At 36.3% G+C, this 12,687-nt stretch overlaps 1 protein-coding gene and 1 non-coding gene across 2 annotated transcripts in view; both read right to left on the bottom strand.

The window, feature by feature from the left end:
• ENOX1 (ecto-NOX disulfide-thiol exchanger 1) overlaps positions 1-12,687 on the bottom strand; it is a 440,285-nt gene that overhangs the window by 313,565 nt on the left and 114,033 nt on the right. The window lies entirely within an intron of this gene.
• Positions 629-732, bottom strand: LOC126017154 (U6 spliceosomal RNA). The gene has a single exon (XR_007498817.1). It is a non-coding gene; the product is annotated as a U6 spliceosomal RNA (small nuclear RNA).

Below are 12,687 nucleotides of genomic sequence, written 5' to 3'. Positions count from 1 at the left end.
AATTCTGCTGGGGGCTCACATGTACCTATACAAACAAAAAACCTAAACATGCCACATCTTCCGCCTCCTCCTCTTGTTTCTTTTTTCTTTTTAAAATGTATTTATATCTCCTAGATAGGGGCTCCAACCTTTTTTATAGAACTATGGAATACAAATCACTTTGTTTTGCCTCATATTTCTATGTCTTCTTACAAATTGAGAAAAAGAAAAAAGAAAGAAAGTGTATGGGACCCAGGGGACAAGTGGAATTACGTACATTGAGTAAGAAAAAAAAAGTCAGAACTAAATACTGAAGCCAAAGTCAGTGACAGTAGAATCAAGAGACCCAAACTATAACAAGCTAAACACAAAATTGACCCGTTACATTAGTAGTTTAGGGGGTTAACAGGGGAGGTATGGGATGCATGTTGGGAACTCTGGTGGAGGAGGTCAATATTAGTGGTGAGAATGGTCCAAATTCAGTCACTATATGCCTGAAATACAATATAAGACTTATAATTCACAAAGGTCTCAATAAAAAAAGTTTAAAAATAAAAAAGAAAATGTACTGGAGGTGAGGAACAGAGAGATAGCACAGTGGCTATGGCATTTCAACCTGGGTATGATCTTCGGCATCTCGTAAGATCCCCCAAGCCTGCCGGGTCTAATTTCTGTGTGTCATCCTTGCGCAGGGGCCATCTAATCTTCTCTATATTGTTCCAATTTTAGTATATGTGCTGCTGAAGTGAGAACCAGGTCTAATTTATGAATGCAGAGCCAGGAGTAAGTCTTGAGTGCTGCCAGGTATTGCCCCCCACCAAAGAAAATGTGCTGGAGAGACAACCCTCTGATTTACAGGTGACACATAAGATATGTCTTTGATTCCTTTGATCCATGTGTTCCCCTTTTTCTTCCCCAGACATACCATCTCTGTCCTGAGTCTACATAGTCTCAAGACTCTAGAGGTTCAGGACACCTGATTTCTAGTGTCCAAGGATTATTTATGGCAAGAACTGGGGAAGGATAAAGCCTTCACAGAAAAAGACAAGACAGAAAAAAGACAGATGTGCTTTTACACCTTTTATATATGTGATGTACAATGCAAGAAAATTATGAGTTTTATGGAAGTTGCCTGGGAAATCCTTCCTATTATTACTGCTGGCAGCTATCACTCCAAACAAAATATCAAAGGTGGGTGGAGATGGGAAAGCAGCACTTTCCAGATAGAAGATCAAACAAGTGTCAGGGGATGCTGCGCCAATTCAATCTCATTTAGCAATTTGCAGTGACGTGTGCAGACATATACCTAGTTCAGAAACGCAGGGTTTCTGAACTTTGCCTCTTCCTTCTTATTGCCTTCTTTCCAAGTGCTTCCTCAAGGAAAGTGCTGCCCAAGAATTAACAGCTAGCCACACAATCTTCGAATTGCCCTGGCTATAAACTACTTTGGCTCAGTTAATCTCATCACAAAAGGAAAGAAATCATGGGAGACGGAAGGAACAAACAATGGGGGTGATATATAGGCCATTGAAGCGTCTCCATTAAGTGCCTGGAAAGGGGATAAGGGCTGCAATTATATTGCATGTTTATATTGCCATGTAAAACTCACTTTATTTGTAGACCTGATTCTTTTTATGATTCCAAGACAGATCACTGGAGAGTCTACAGCATTCAAGACAGTGGCTTAATTAAAGATGCCTGGCTGTGAGCACACAGTGAGCCCCACTCCAGACACCTTCTCCCCTAGCTCTAGGCCCTGCAAGGTTCAGTGACTGAAAGCCTTGTGATGAAAGTACTAGAAAATCATTTTACTTCTAGGATCCAAGTGCTTTGTGAGAGACATTTTGCTCTGTGTTTATTATCCTTGAGCCTGATTCTCTTGTTGGTTGAACCCACCTCCCAGTGGCTATTTATCTTCCAGAATGTGAAATATTGGTGTTTTTGAGGGGAAGGGCCACACCCGGCAGTACTCAGGGGTTACTCCTGGCTATGCGCTCAGAAATCACTCCTGGCTTGGGGAACCATATGGGACACTGGAATACCAAACTGCAGTCTGTCCTAGGCTAGCATGTGCAAGGCAGATGCCTTACACCCTGCACCACCACTCTGGCCCCACAAATAATTCTTAACTCCCTTATTATACAGCCATATTCTTGCTCCATGATCTCCAGGCATCTCCAGGCTTCAAGTGCAGTAAAGTTTATTTGATAACAAGCTTACTTGAAGTTTACTTGATAATTTCTGCCCATTATACAAGTCAAACCCCAATCTAAACCTAGCTCTTGTAATCATGAAAATAACCATTGTATAATTAATGTTTAGAGCATTTTCTTGTCTATAAATGAAAAAAGCTCAGAAATATAGGAAACATGATACTAAACCTGGTTTCAAAGTATATTGACATGTTTTAATATGCAAAGCATCTGAGAAGTGCTCACAACAATCACAACATATAGAAACACCTACCCATGATTATTCTTCCTGACTGTCATCTTTAATGATAAATTTCCACAGTGGATGATTCAGTAAAGACAGTAATATTTATTGAAAAGCAAACCATAAATGTATAGCCACGTGAAACATTATTGAACAAAGTAATTTACACTGCAGCTGGTGCTTTGCATTTTAGCTCTGCTTTGATTTTATCAGCATTTGTCAATTAATCAACATGAACCTTGTAAAACATGGCCTCTTATTAGCAGAAACAAGCAATTGCTTCCAGACTTTGAAAGGAGGTCATTTAATAATTTGCTAATTGTGCAAGATAGATTTAAATATATTTTTGAAAGGTAAAGGTGTACTTATTATCCTGGTGTCTAAATAGAACTGTGTTTAAATTTAACCTTGCTAACTTAAATGGGTCCAAGGTTATGTGTTTTTAAAAACTAAATAGCAGCAAAGATTAGGACAGAAAAAATGTAATCTAGCTTCAGGGTGGAAATTTTTATTATAAGGGCCTAATTTTGGTGTGTCATCACCTTTGTCATTTCAGGATTGCCAGCTTGAGGCTATGGTTATTATAAACAAATCAACTGCATTTTCTTGCCAAAAAAGTGAAAAGAATCAAGACAAAGCAAAAGAAATCAGGAAATGGAATTAGGCAAAGAAGACAAGCAGTAACTATGCTCCAATTCTATGTTTTATTCTTCTTAACTTGTCCTTCACTATGCTGCTGTGGCTTCATCTCCCTCTTTTTGCTACTGGTTCATCTGCAGTTTGGTGAGTGAGCACCAAGGAGGCAAAAGCTGTCTTTTCTGCCCATCTGCACAGGGTCACCTCTTGGTAATTGTGACAGCACTTTAACTTAAAAGCAACTCACCACCGTCACCACCAGTACATGCACTCCACATTCACCTGAGAAACCGAATGAAGTTGAAAACAAATAACATACCTTGAAGAGCAATTTCTACACTGGAGTCTGCAGAGCTGAAGCGTGAAACTCGCACCATCACCAAGTGTGTGTGTGTGTGTGTGTGTGTGTGTGTGTGCACCAAGTGTGTGTGTGTGTGTGTGTCTGTGTGTGTGTGACACTTACATTGATGACACACCTTGGGGCATATGTAAAAGACAGTTTGTCAAGTGAAGATGGCTCTTGCCAGATCCTGGCTGGGCAAACTGCCGTGCTGCAAAAGTCCTTTTATAAGAGTAACAGGGCCCAGGTTGCTCTCTGCCTGCTCAAACTGGCTTATTAATCCATGCTTTCCCCTTCTCCTCCATTCTAAATAAGTCATTATTTCAGGTACATTTCCCTAAGCAGATGCAAACACTTTTCCTGTGCAGAAGTCCCTCGGGCAAATTAGGTTTCTTGGAAAAGGGTCAAGGAATAATCAAGCAAAATACCTATTGGGAAGCAAGCCTGAAGTTTCAGAGCCCAGCAACTCAACTCACCCCAAATCACAGTTTTGACACTTCTGGGGCACTATCATGGAATCTGACAAAGCCAAACACAGGACACAATAGCCCAATATCTGCAGCCAATGTTACTTTTAATGGTTACGACTCAACAGGTTTATTATGTCCAGCTTTATTGAGGTATAAATGACAAAGAAATTTGTGTAAATTTAAGACGTACAATGTAATGTAATATAAACTGTAAAATGATTATCACCTCACATTTTGTGGTATGTGTGTATATGATGTGATGTTTTTTGTAAAATGGAAACCAAAAATTCACAAAGTAATATACAAGTTATCCTTTTTCATATATTCTAATCAAAAATTATAAATCAAATTCTAATTTCATAATAAATTACCAGTGCAAAGCTACTTAAAATTGACACCTTACATTCTCATCATCTAAGAATTATTTTTTCCAAACTGAGAGTAGCTGTTTTTTTTTTCTTCTTTGAGCCACAGGGAGAAAAATCCCTTTATGTTCTTTTTAATATTTGCTTTTATTAAAATTTAGCTTCAATAACCTCTCTTCAATAGATCAAGATTCTTTTCAAAACAGAAGAGACAAGAGGTAAATGCAAATGTGGGAAGGGACTCTGCTTGGGAACATAATGGCTCCTCTCTGGCATTAGTTATTTCTACCTCAAACATAGACCATATTAAGAAGCCATGAGGGAAAAAAATGAATGGACGTCGTTGGCAGGTTTTCATTTGTTTCCTTGACACCTTAGAATACTGTAAACAAGTCTGTGTGTTTCAATTCAAACAGTTCCATTATCTTGGAGGTCTTAATCATTTGTAACAGCAGTTTCTGAAGTGTTCAGAGCTTGTGCTTAAGGAGCATTATTGGCATTCAACATAGTCATACTACATTAAGCAGATTTACAACCTTGTTCATGGTTATCCTTGATCATCTTTATTTAAAAGTAAGTTTAGGCTGATGAGACAGCCTTAGCATCTTTCTATGATTCAGCCAGTTAGTCATGTACAGCAGAACATCTGGCTCTGCTGGGCACCTGCGCACTTTTCTAAATGGCATAGTTTGGCAAGGTATCAGGGAAGGAGTGGCAAGGAAAAGGAGTTCAACTAAGAAAAATGTTTAAAAAGGTAACTTTGTTTTAAAAAGATATTAGGGATTTGGGTTTGATTTGTGTCTGATAAGTTTCAATAGGATAGGATAATGACAGACATTGAAAAGACTGTTTCTTGCTGCTCTGTAACAAAAGGAGAGTGCATGACTCCACTTGACAGTGCAGGGCAGAGTCATGTGGGGAAGCACTTAGTGGGTCCAGAGCAGAGGAAGGGAATCATGGGTAGTCTTTACTATGAAAGGAATAAACTGCTTAAGAGGACTTAGGACTGCATAGTTTGAGAAATTTTAGTGAGTTCACAACTGCAAATGCCAGATAAAAGAAGAAAGGATAGTAGAGATGTAGCACTGGTTGGTTGATGGGCCCCAATCTAAACAATGCTTCTGGGTAGAATGCTAACAATCTCTAGGGACTAGTTAATCCTGAAGGGACTTTCTATGGGGCTTGTCAGAAGTGCCCCCAAGATGTCAGAGTATCTTAAAATGCAGAATATTTACAAAATAATTCTTATTAGTCCACTGAATGTCTGCTATAAGAAATGTAGAAACAGAGCTTCTCAAATTTTTTGTGTATAGAGAGTAACTGGGGTATCTTGTTTATCTGACCTAATTTGTTAAATTAGTTGGGTTTGAAAGTATGAATTTCTAAAAACAACTCCCTGGTGACATCAGAGTCCATTGAGTAATCAAGGATGAGACAATTAATGTCTCTCCTTTCTTGGGCCAGAGAGATAATGCAATGGGTAAGATACTTGCCTAACACATGGGCAACCCTGGTTCAATATCTAGCATCCTATATAGTTCTGTAAAACCCAACAGCATTCCATGGCAAACTCCTGTCTCTTTTCAGGGGTCACTCATGACAGTACTTGGAGGGGGCATATGGTGTTAGGAATTAACTCAGGGTTGACTGCATGCAATGCAAAGGTCTTATTTCCTGTACTATCTTTCCAGTGTTTTTTGTATTTTAAGGTAATACTTAACATTACAACAAATAAGTTAGTGTGTTTTCCTCTCACATATCTCTAGTAATGTTGCTCTGATATAGTTACTATTAATGTATGTAGCCTTGAAGAACTGCTCTATTAAACATTTTTAAAAGAATAAAATAATTTTGTATAAATTTATCCATTCAATGCACTGGGATAAAAGCAGAACTAAAACAGATATAACCCATGTGCCCCATGTTCTAGTAGAGTGGCTAAATCATAAACGCATGAATAAAAATATACTATGACAAATGGGAAATAAGGTAGTGTAGAAAAGGCTGGGTGGTGTCTTGGCAATCACAAATACAGAGGTTAAAAGAGATGCCTTGAAAAGATGACAGATGAGTAAAGAGGGGGAAGTAATTGTCTCTAAGCCCAGTTGCCTTTTCCTTTTAGCAAAGTGTGTTAAAGCCCCATGAAGTCAGAGCTTATGGATCCACCTTACTTTTCTTAATGGATCCAGAGACCACCAGTGTTTGCATCCACTTGAACATAAAGGGCATTTTTTCATATAAATGGATTTTTTCCAATTAATTCTGATAACAATTTATTAGTGATCATTTGAGGGTTTACAATCTCGAATGAATCCTAATTAATAAAAAAAAGAGAGCTAAAATACATGTGAGGAACTGTGTATACAAGTACTACTTGCACTGCTTTCCCAACACTTCCTCCAATATTTATCAAGTGCCTTTCTCTAGAAGTCTGCCCTTAAGAGCCTTTCCCCTTTCTTGCTACATCTGAGGCTGGGCACTTTCTCTTTCCTCCCCCTCCCCTTTTCCTTATGGGGTACATGTAAAATCTAGGGGCTTCTTCTCTTGGAAGTAGAAGCAACATCCTGTTTATGGCATTTTTCTTATATTCAAGTTACCTGTAACACCTCAAGATCCAAATATAGTTTTCAACCTTACAGTGACACATTCTCCACAGAAAATACATACACAAACTATCTGGAGCAATTATCACTCGATCTGGCCCACATCTTCCCTCCCTTAGCAGAAAACACATAAGGGTCCCCAAAACAAAAGTAAACAAGACAATCCTTACCTTCCTACAACATTTACTTATGCGATTAGATGTTTAGGACTGGGCCATAGGAATAAAACCGCTTTCATATTTAATGAAAGATTAATTTGTTCATTTAATTATTTTCTGAGGCAGTCAGTACCTGTGTTATGTTAGCATTCTTCCAGGCTAGATGACTGGAGGAGAAGAAACAAATTAGCATGGTGTGCTTGTCATCTTCTAGCTTTCTAAGGACAGGATCCAAAAGCCAAAAAACCCAAACAACACACAAATAAAAAACTATGATTCAAATTCTAATTCAGAAAAGTAAGATAAAATGGTCTGAGCTATGAAAAACAGGGAGGGAGTGGGACATTGGAATTTGGGAGGAGATCAGATTGTAGGTGTATGCATGTATATATGATGTGTGTTAGTATGTATTGGTAAATGTATATATAGATGATATGTATGGGGGACATGGGTCAAGGGAAGATGAGCAACAACTGAAACACATCAATATTCCATATGAGAGAAAACACAGCTTGTGTACAAAGAAACCAAGTGATCAGAAGAGCTTAAGTAGAGAAGGAACAGAGCAAGTAGATGACAGAAGATATTGTTTGAGTAAGAATAGAATAGGATATGAGGACCATAGTTGATCTTCAGACATGGATCAAAATTCTGAGAGCCATCAAATAAAATAGCATCCTCTTCCTCCTGTAGTTTTTGTTTTAATTTTCAGTGAAAAGACAGATTTTATGCAATTAGGTTTTTAAATATGATCTCTAGTTTCAGTAATTACTTAAACCAATGCATGGAATACTTATCAAAGTAATAGATGCCAATAGTTTAAAAGCAAATAACTCTGTTAAGTTTATTATCCAAATCAGGCACATTCTGCCAGAAGTGCCCACTGTTGCATGTCCCTGATACCTTTTTCTTCTCAAAGGGATCTCCTTTTTAGGGGGGATTGCTTCTGTTGGGATAAATGTAATTTGAGTGATTACTCTATCCAGAACATTAACAAAATATTTTTTGTTTTGAATGTTATATATGGTTGTGTTCAAGACTTACTCCTGTTTCTGTGCTCATGGATCACAACCGGCGGGATCTGTGGGCTGGATGGTGTGCCAGGGATGGAAGCCAAGTTGGATGCATACAAGGAAAAGTGTCTTAACCACCAAACAAGTGTGACTTTATTTAATCAAGGGAATTGCATAGGGCAGGAAGATTAACAGGCAATTTGGGAGGCCTCCTTTGGGAGGCCTGGATTCTACCCTAGGAGAGGAAATCGCTTTTTAACTCTCTAACAATTGCTACCATTCTCTAAAGTACTCACAGAGATTGTATACTATCCTACTACTACTTACTTGGAAAAAATGAGCAAAAGTCAGTACACTATATCATCACCACCTACTTACCTACTTACACATATTTTTTGGATTTGGGCCACATCCGGTGATGTTCAGGGGCTAACCTAGGCTCTGTATTCATGAATCACTCATGAATCACTCATGCCAGTGATTGGGGGACTAGAGATCGAACCTGGGTCAATCTTGTGAAAGACAAGCACCCTACTCATTGTATGAGCTATTTATTTTAAAATGATGCAATTGAATCACCATGAGATACAGTTACAAAATTGTTCATAACTGTACAACACCCTTTAGCAGCACACATTTCCTACTACCAGTGACTCCAGTTCTCCTTCCTTCCCTTTCCCATGCCTTCCCTCCTGTTTTCTTATTCCTTTTTATAGTATGTTCTTTTCTTTCATATACATAATAACTTTCATCTTCTTGAAAGTGCTGTGATTTAAACAAATTTTTTTCACTAGACTCCTGCCTGATTTTTCTCTACCTCATATTAGTTCCCTTACTATTTTGACCTCTATATTTTATTTAATACTTTATTCTGAGGGCTATTCTCAAATATATTATGACCATCTCGCTATTTATTTATATTTATATCACTTATATATTATTTTTTATAAATATAATATATATTTAAAATATGATTAACTATATACAATTAATATTTGGACATAAGTCTCTAAAAATGAATAGAAAACCTGAGTTATGGCAGGACACACTGATTACACATTATGCAATCATATACTCTGTTTTCTGTTGTGCTCTCTATCTCCTAAAAGGTTTTTGGACAGCAATATTCTGGGACAAAGATTATATAAATGCATGTTCTCAATCTAACAGACATAGAAATTGCCAATTCTCTAAATGTTACTTGTAGTTATACATATTTGTGATGCTTTTCATTCCAGTTTAGTCTCTTTGTACAAAGAATGTTAGATGTTATACCAAATCAACTTCCCTTTAGCAGTTACTTTCAGAGAAGATGCTGCCAAAATAATTTTAATAATTGTTTTTTAAAGAGTATGTTTAGCTCTTTCACAAATCTATCTTATTTGAATGCTACTATTTGTTTTTATTTGTTTTTGTTGTTGTTTTATTATTTTTGTGTTGGAGCTACACTTAGATATGCTCAGCTTATTCCAGACTATACCAGGATCATTCTTGGTAGGGATCAAACCCAGCTTGGCCATGTGCAAGGCAAAAACCTTACTGGCTATACTATCGTTCCAGTTCCAGGTGTTCAGAAATTTCAACCAATGATTACGTTAAGACAAATGTTCAACATTCAATTTCTCAAAAGGAAGGGATGAAAGAAAGAAAAGGAAGGGAGGGAATGACAAAAAAGATGGAAGGAAGGAAAGATGAAAAGAAGGAAGAAAGGAAGAAAATGGGAGGGAAGGAGATAAAGAAGTAAATAGGAAGCAAAGAGAAAAAAGAAAAAAAAAGAGTATTAAGAAAATGACTTACAGAGTGCTAAAAAAATCAGCCTATATTAAATAGTTTAAGAAAATCTACTTATGCTTATTAAATAAGGAAATAGATTGCAAAAAATACCTAATTCCAAGATAAATCTAAGCAATGATTACTTATTTGGAATGCAATTGAGTAATTTATAGCAATGAATGTGAACTGTGGAATTATATTCTGCCTTTCATTCAATTGTATGTAACCTAAATGAATACCACTGACTAGTTAAAATATCTACATTAGGCATTCTCATAATTACAAGTCCAAATGTCCTCCCATTTATATAGACTTACAATTTCTGCCTCAAAAAAGTTTGGGGGGCCAGAAAGATAACACAGCAGTAGGGCATTTGCCTTGCTTGCAGCCAACTTTGAGGAAGACCTGGTTTCATTCCCAGCATCCTATATAGTCCTCCAGCCTGCCAGGAGTGATTTCTGAGTGCAGAGCCAGGAGTGACCCCACTGAGCACCACTGGGGGTGGCCCTAAAATCTATAAGTAAATAAAGTTAAAAAAAACCTTTTGACTTAAGAATGCATTTTATGTGTATTTGGTAATGTCTTTTCAAGTCTATGCCTCAACTTGTTGACTACCTTTTTTGGGGGGGAATATTTTACTTGCAAATATTTTTATTTTGTTTAGCATATTTGTTACATACTTGGGATTTGGGTATCTAAATTTTTTAATTTATACTGTGCCAAACTCAATTATGAACCAATACTATTTAAAAAATAACCTATAAGAAACAATCTTCTGGGCCAAGAGATAACAAGGAGGTAGGGCGTTTGCCTTGCATGCAGAAGGATGGTGGTTCAAATTCCGGCATCCCATATGGTTCCCCAAGCCTGCCAGGAGTGATTTCTGAATGTAGAACCAGGAGTGCTGCTGGTGTGACCCAACAACCAAACCAACCAAACAAACAAACAAAGAAATAATCTTCTAACATAGCTATTTTTCCTTCTTTGTTTTTCGGGCCACACTTGGTAGAGCTCAGGGATTATGCCGGATCCAAGTACAGGCAGCAATCCTTGTGGGGTACTGGTCACCATATGGGACAGGTAATTAAAGCAGGTCAGCTGTGAGCAAGGCAAGTGCTGTGACTGCTATACGATCTATACGGCCTCTTCTAACATAGCTTTGAGTTTGATGGAAGACTGCCTAGTCAGATTGGCCATTATTAAGTTTAACTCTTGTATTTAATCAATGTATTAAATTCTAAATCATTGATAATTAATAATGAATAACTTATATTTAATTATAATGAATAATCTTTCCAATGGAATGGCAGAAAACAATCCTCAATTTTGCATGTTGCTAAGAGAATTAAAACATTAAAATCATACAAATGACCTATCGTAGGTACTCATTAAATAAAAACTTGTTAAAATCAGAACTGAGATATATTGAAGTCTTCAGCTGTTATAGTATATCTTTCTGAGGTGAATATCTCTCACTTCCTGTTTAAACATCACTGATAAGCTTGTTCAACTCGAATCAGCTTGTCAAAAATTAAAGAATATAGGGAAAATTTCTAAGAGACAATTAGGAAAATTTAATGAAACTGACAGGAAAAACGAGTTAGAGAATTTAAGAGTAAATGGAGTATTGGATTTTAAAAAAATTTCTTCTTTCAGGGTATTACTTTAATTTAGGATCTTGAATGAACCCATCCCCCTAGATCCACTGATGATATTCATTTACAAGAGTTATGTGGTTAGATCAATTTGTAACATGCACACTTGGTCTTGTGTCCACCTTTATCTAATTCAAAGTACCAGTTTTTATTCTGCAACAACAGTGTTTTGTTTTATCTACAATATAGCAAACTTATTTTCCTGCAGATCTTCTGAACCTTAAATTTTTTAGGTATTAAAGATGGTAAAATAAAATTTGCGGAATGATTTAAGAGTTGGTCTGCAACATTCCTTGTACAAGATGCTTCTCCAAATTTTCTAATCTAATTGGTTCAAGACAAAAATAGAAAAACACAATATGACAGAAATTTTCTGTGTTGACATTTTCTACAGTAGAAAACAAGTTTCAGGGAATGGAGCAATGAAAGAAAGAGAAAGAAAGGAAAGAAAGAAAGAAAGAAAGAAAGAAAGAAAGAAAGAAAGAAAGAAAGAAAGAAAGAAAGAAAGAAAGAAAGAAAGAAAGAAAGAAAGAAAGAAAGAAAGAAAAAGAAAAAAGAAAAAAGAAGAAAGAAGAAAGAAAGAAAGAAAGAAGAAGAAAGAAAGAAAGAAAGAAAGAAAGAAAGAAAGAAAGAAAGAAAGAAAGAAAGAAAGAAAGAAGAAGAAAAGAAAGAAAGAAAGAAAGAAAGAAAGAAAGAAAGAAAGAAAGAAAGAAAGAAAGAAAGATAGAAAGAAAGAAAGAAAGAAAGAAGGAAAGAAGGAAGGAAGGAAGGAAGGAAGGAAGGAAGGAAGAAAGAAAGAAAGAAAGAAAGAAAGAAAAGAAAAAAGAGAGAAAGAAAGAGAAAGAAAAAGAAAAAGAAAGAGAAAGAAAGAAGAAAGAGAAAGAGTGAAAGAAAGAAACAGAAAGAAGAAAAAAAAACACATTCAGAAAAAAGAAAAGTTTATCATAATGCCTATGAAATTAGACATTTTTAAGTATAGTTAACATTTCATTTAATGGTATCATCAGTATCTTGAGCAGCTTATAACAAAAACATTGAATGCCAATACTGCAATTTTGGTGTATTTTATTTGGTTATTAAGACATACAGTTTATTAGAACACATCTGACAATTTTGATAATCAAAGATTGATTGAAATGAATCAACCATCCAGTGAGTGACTAGCTAGTCAGTGATCAATATGATCCAAATGGAAAGTAACTGTGTGATAAATGAACTCTTAGGCTATAGGATTGAAGAAGAAAAAAATTAAAATGGAC

Source organism: Suncus etruscus, chromosome 8 (genome assembly GCF_024139225.1).
Source record: "Suncus etruscus isolate mSunEtr1 chromosome 8, mSunEtr1.pri.cur, whole genome shotgun sequence".
Classification (NCBI taxonomy): domain Eukaryota; kingdom Metazoa; phylum Chordata; class Mammalia; order Eulipotyphla; family Soricidae; genus Suncus; species Suncus etruscus.
The sequence above is the reverse complement of the archived record's forward strand: the minus strand, read 5'-3'. Positions and strand labels throughout refer to the sequence as shown.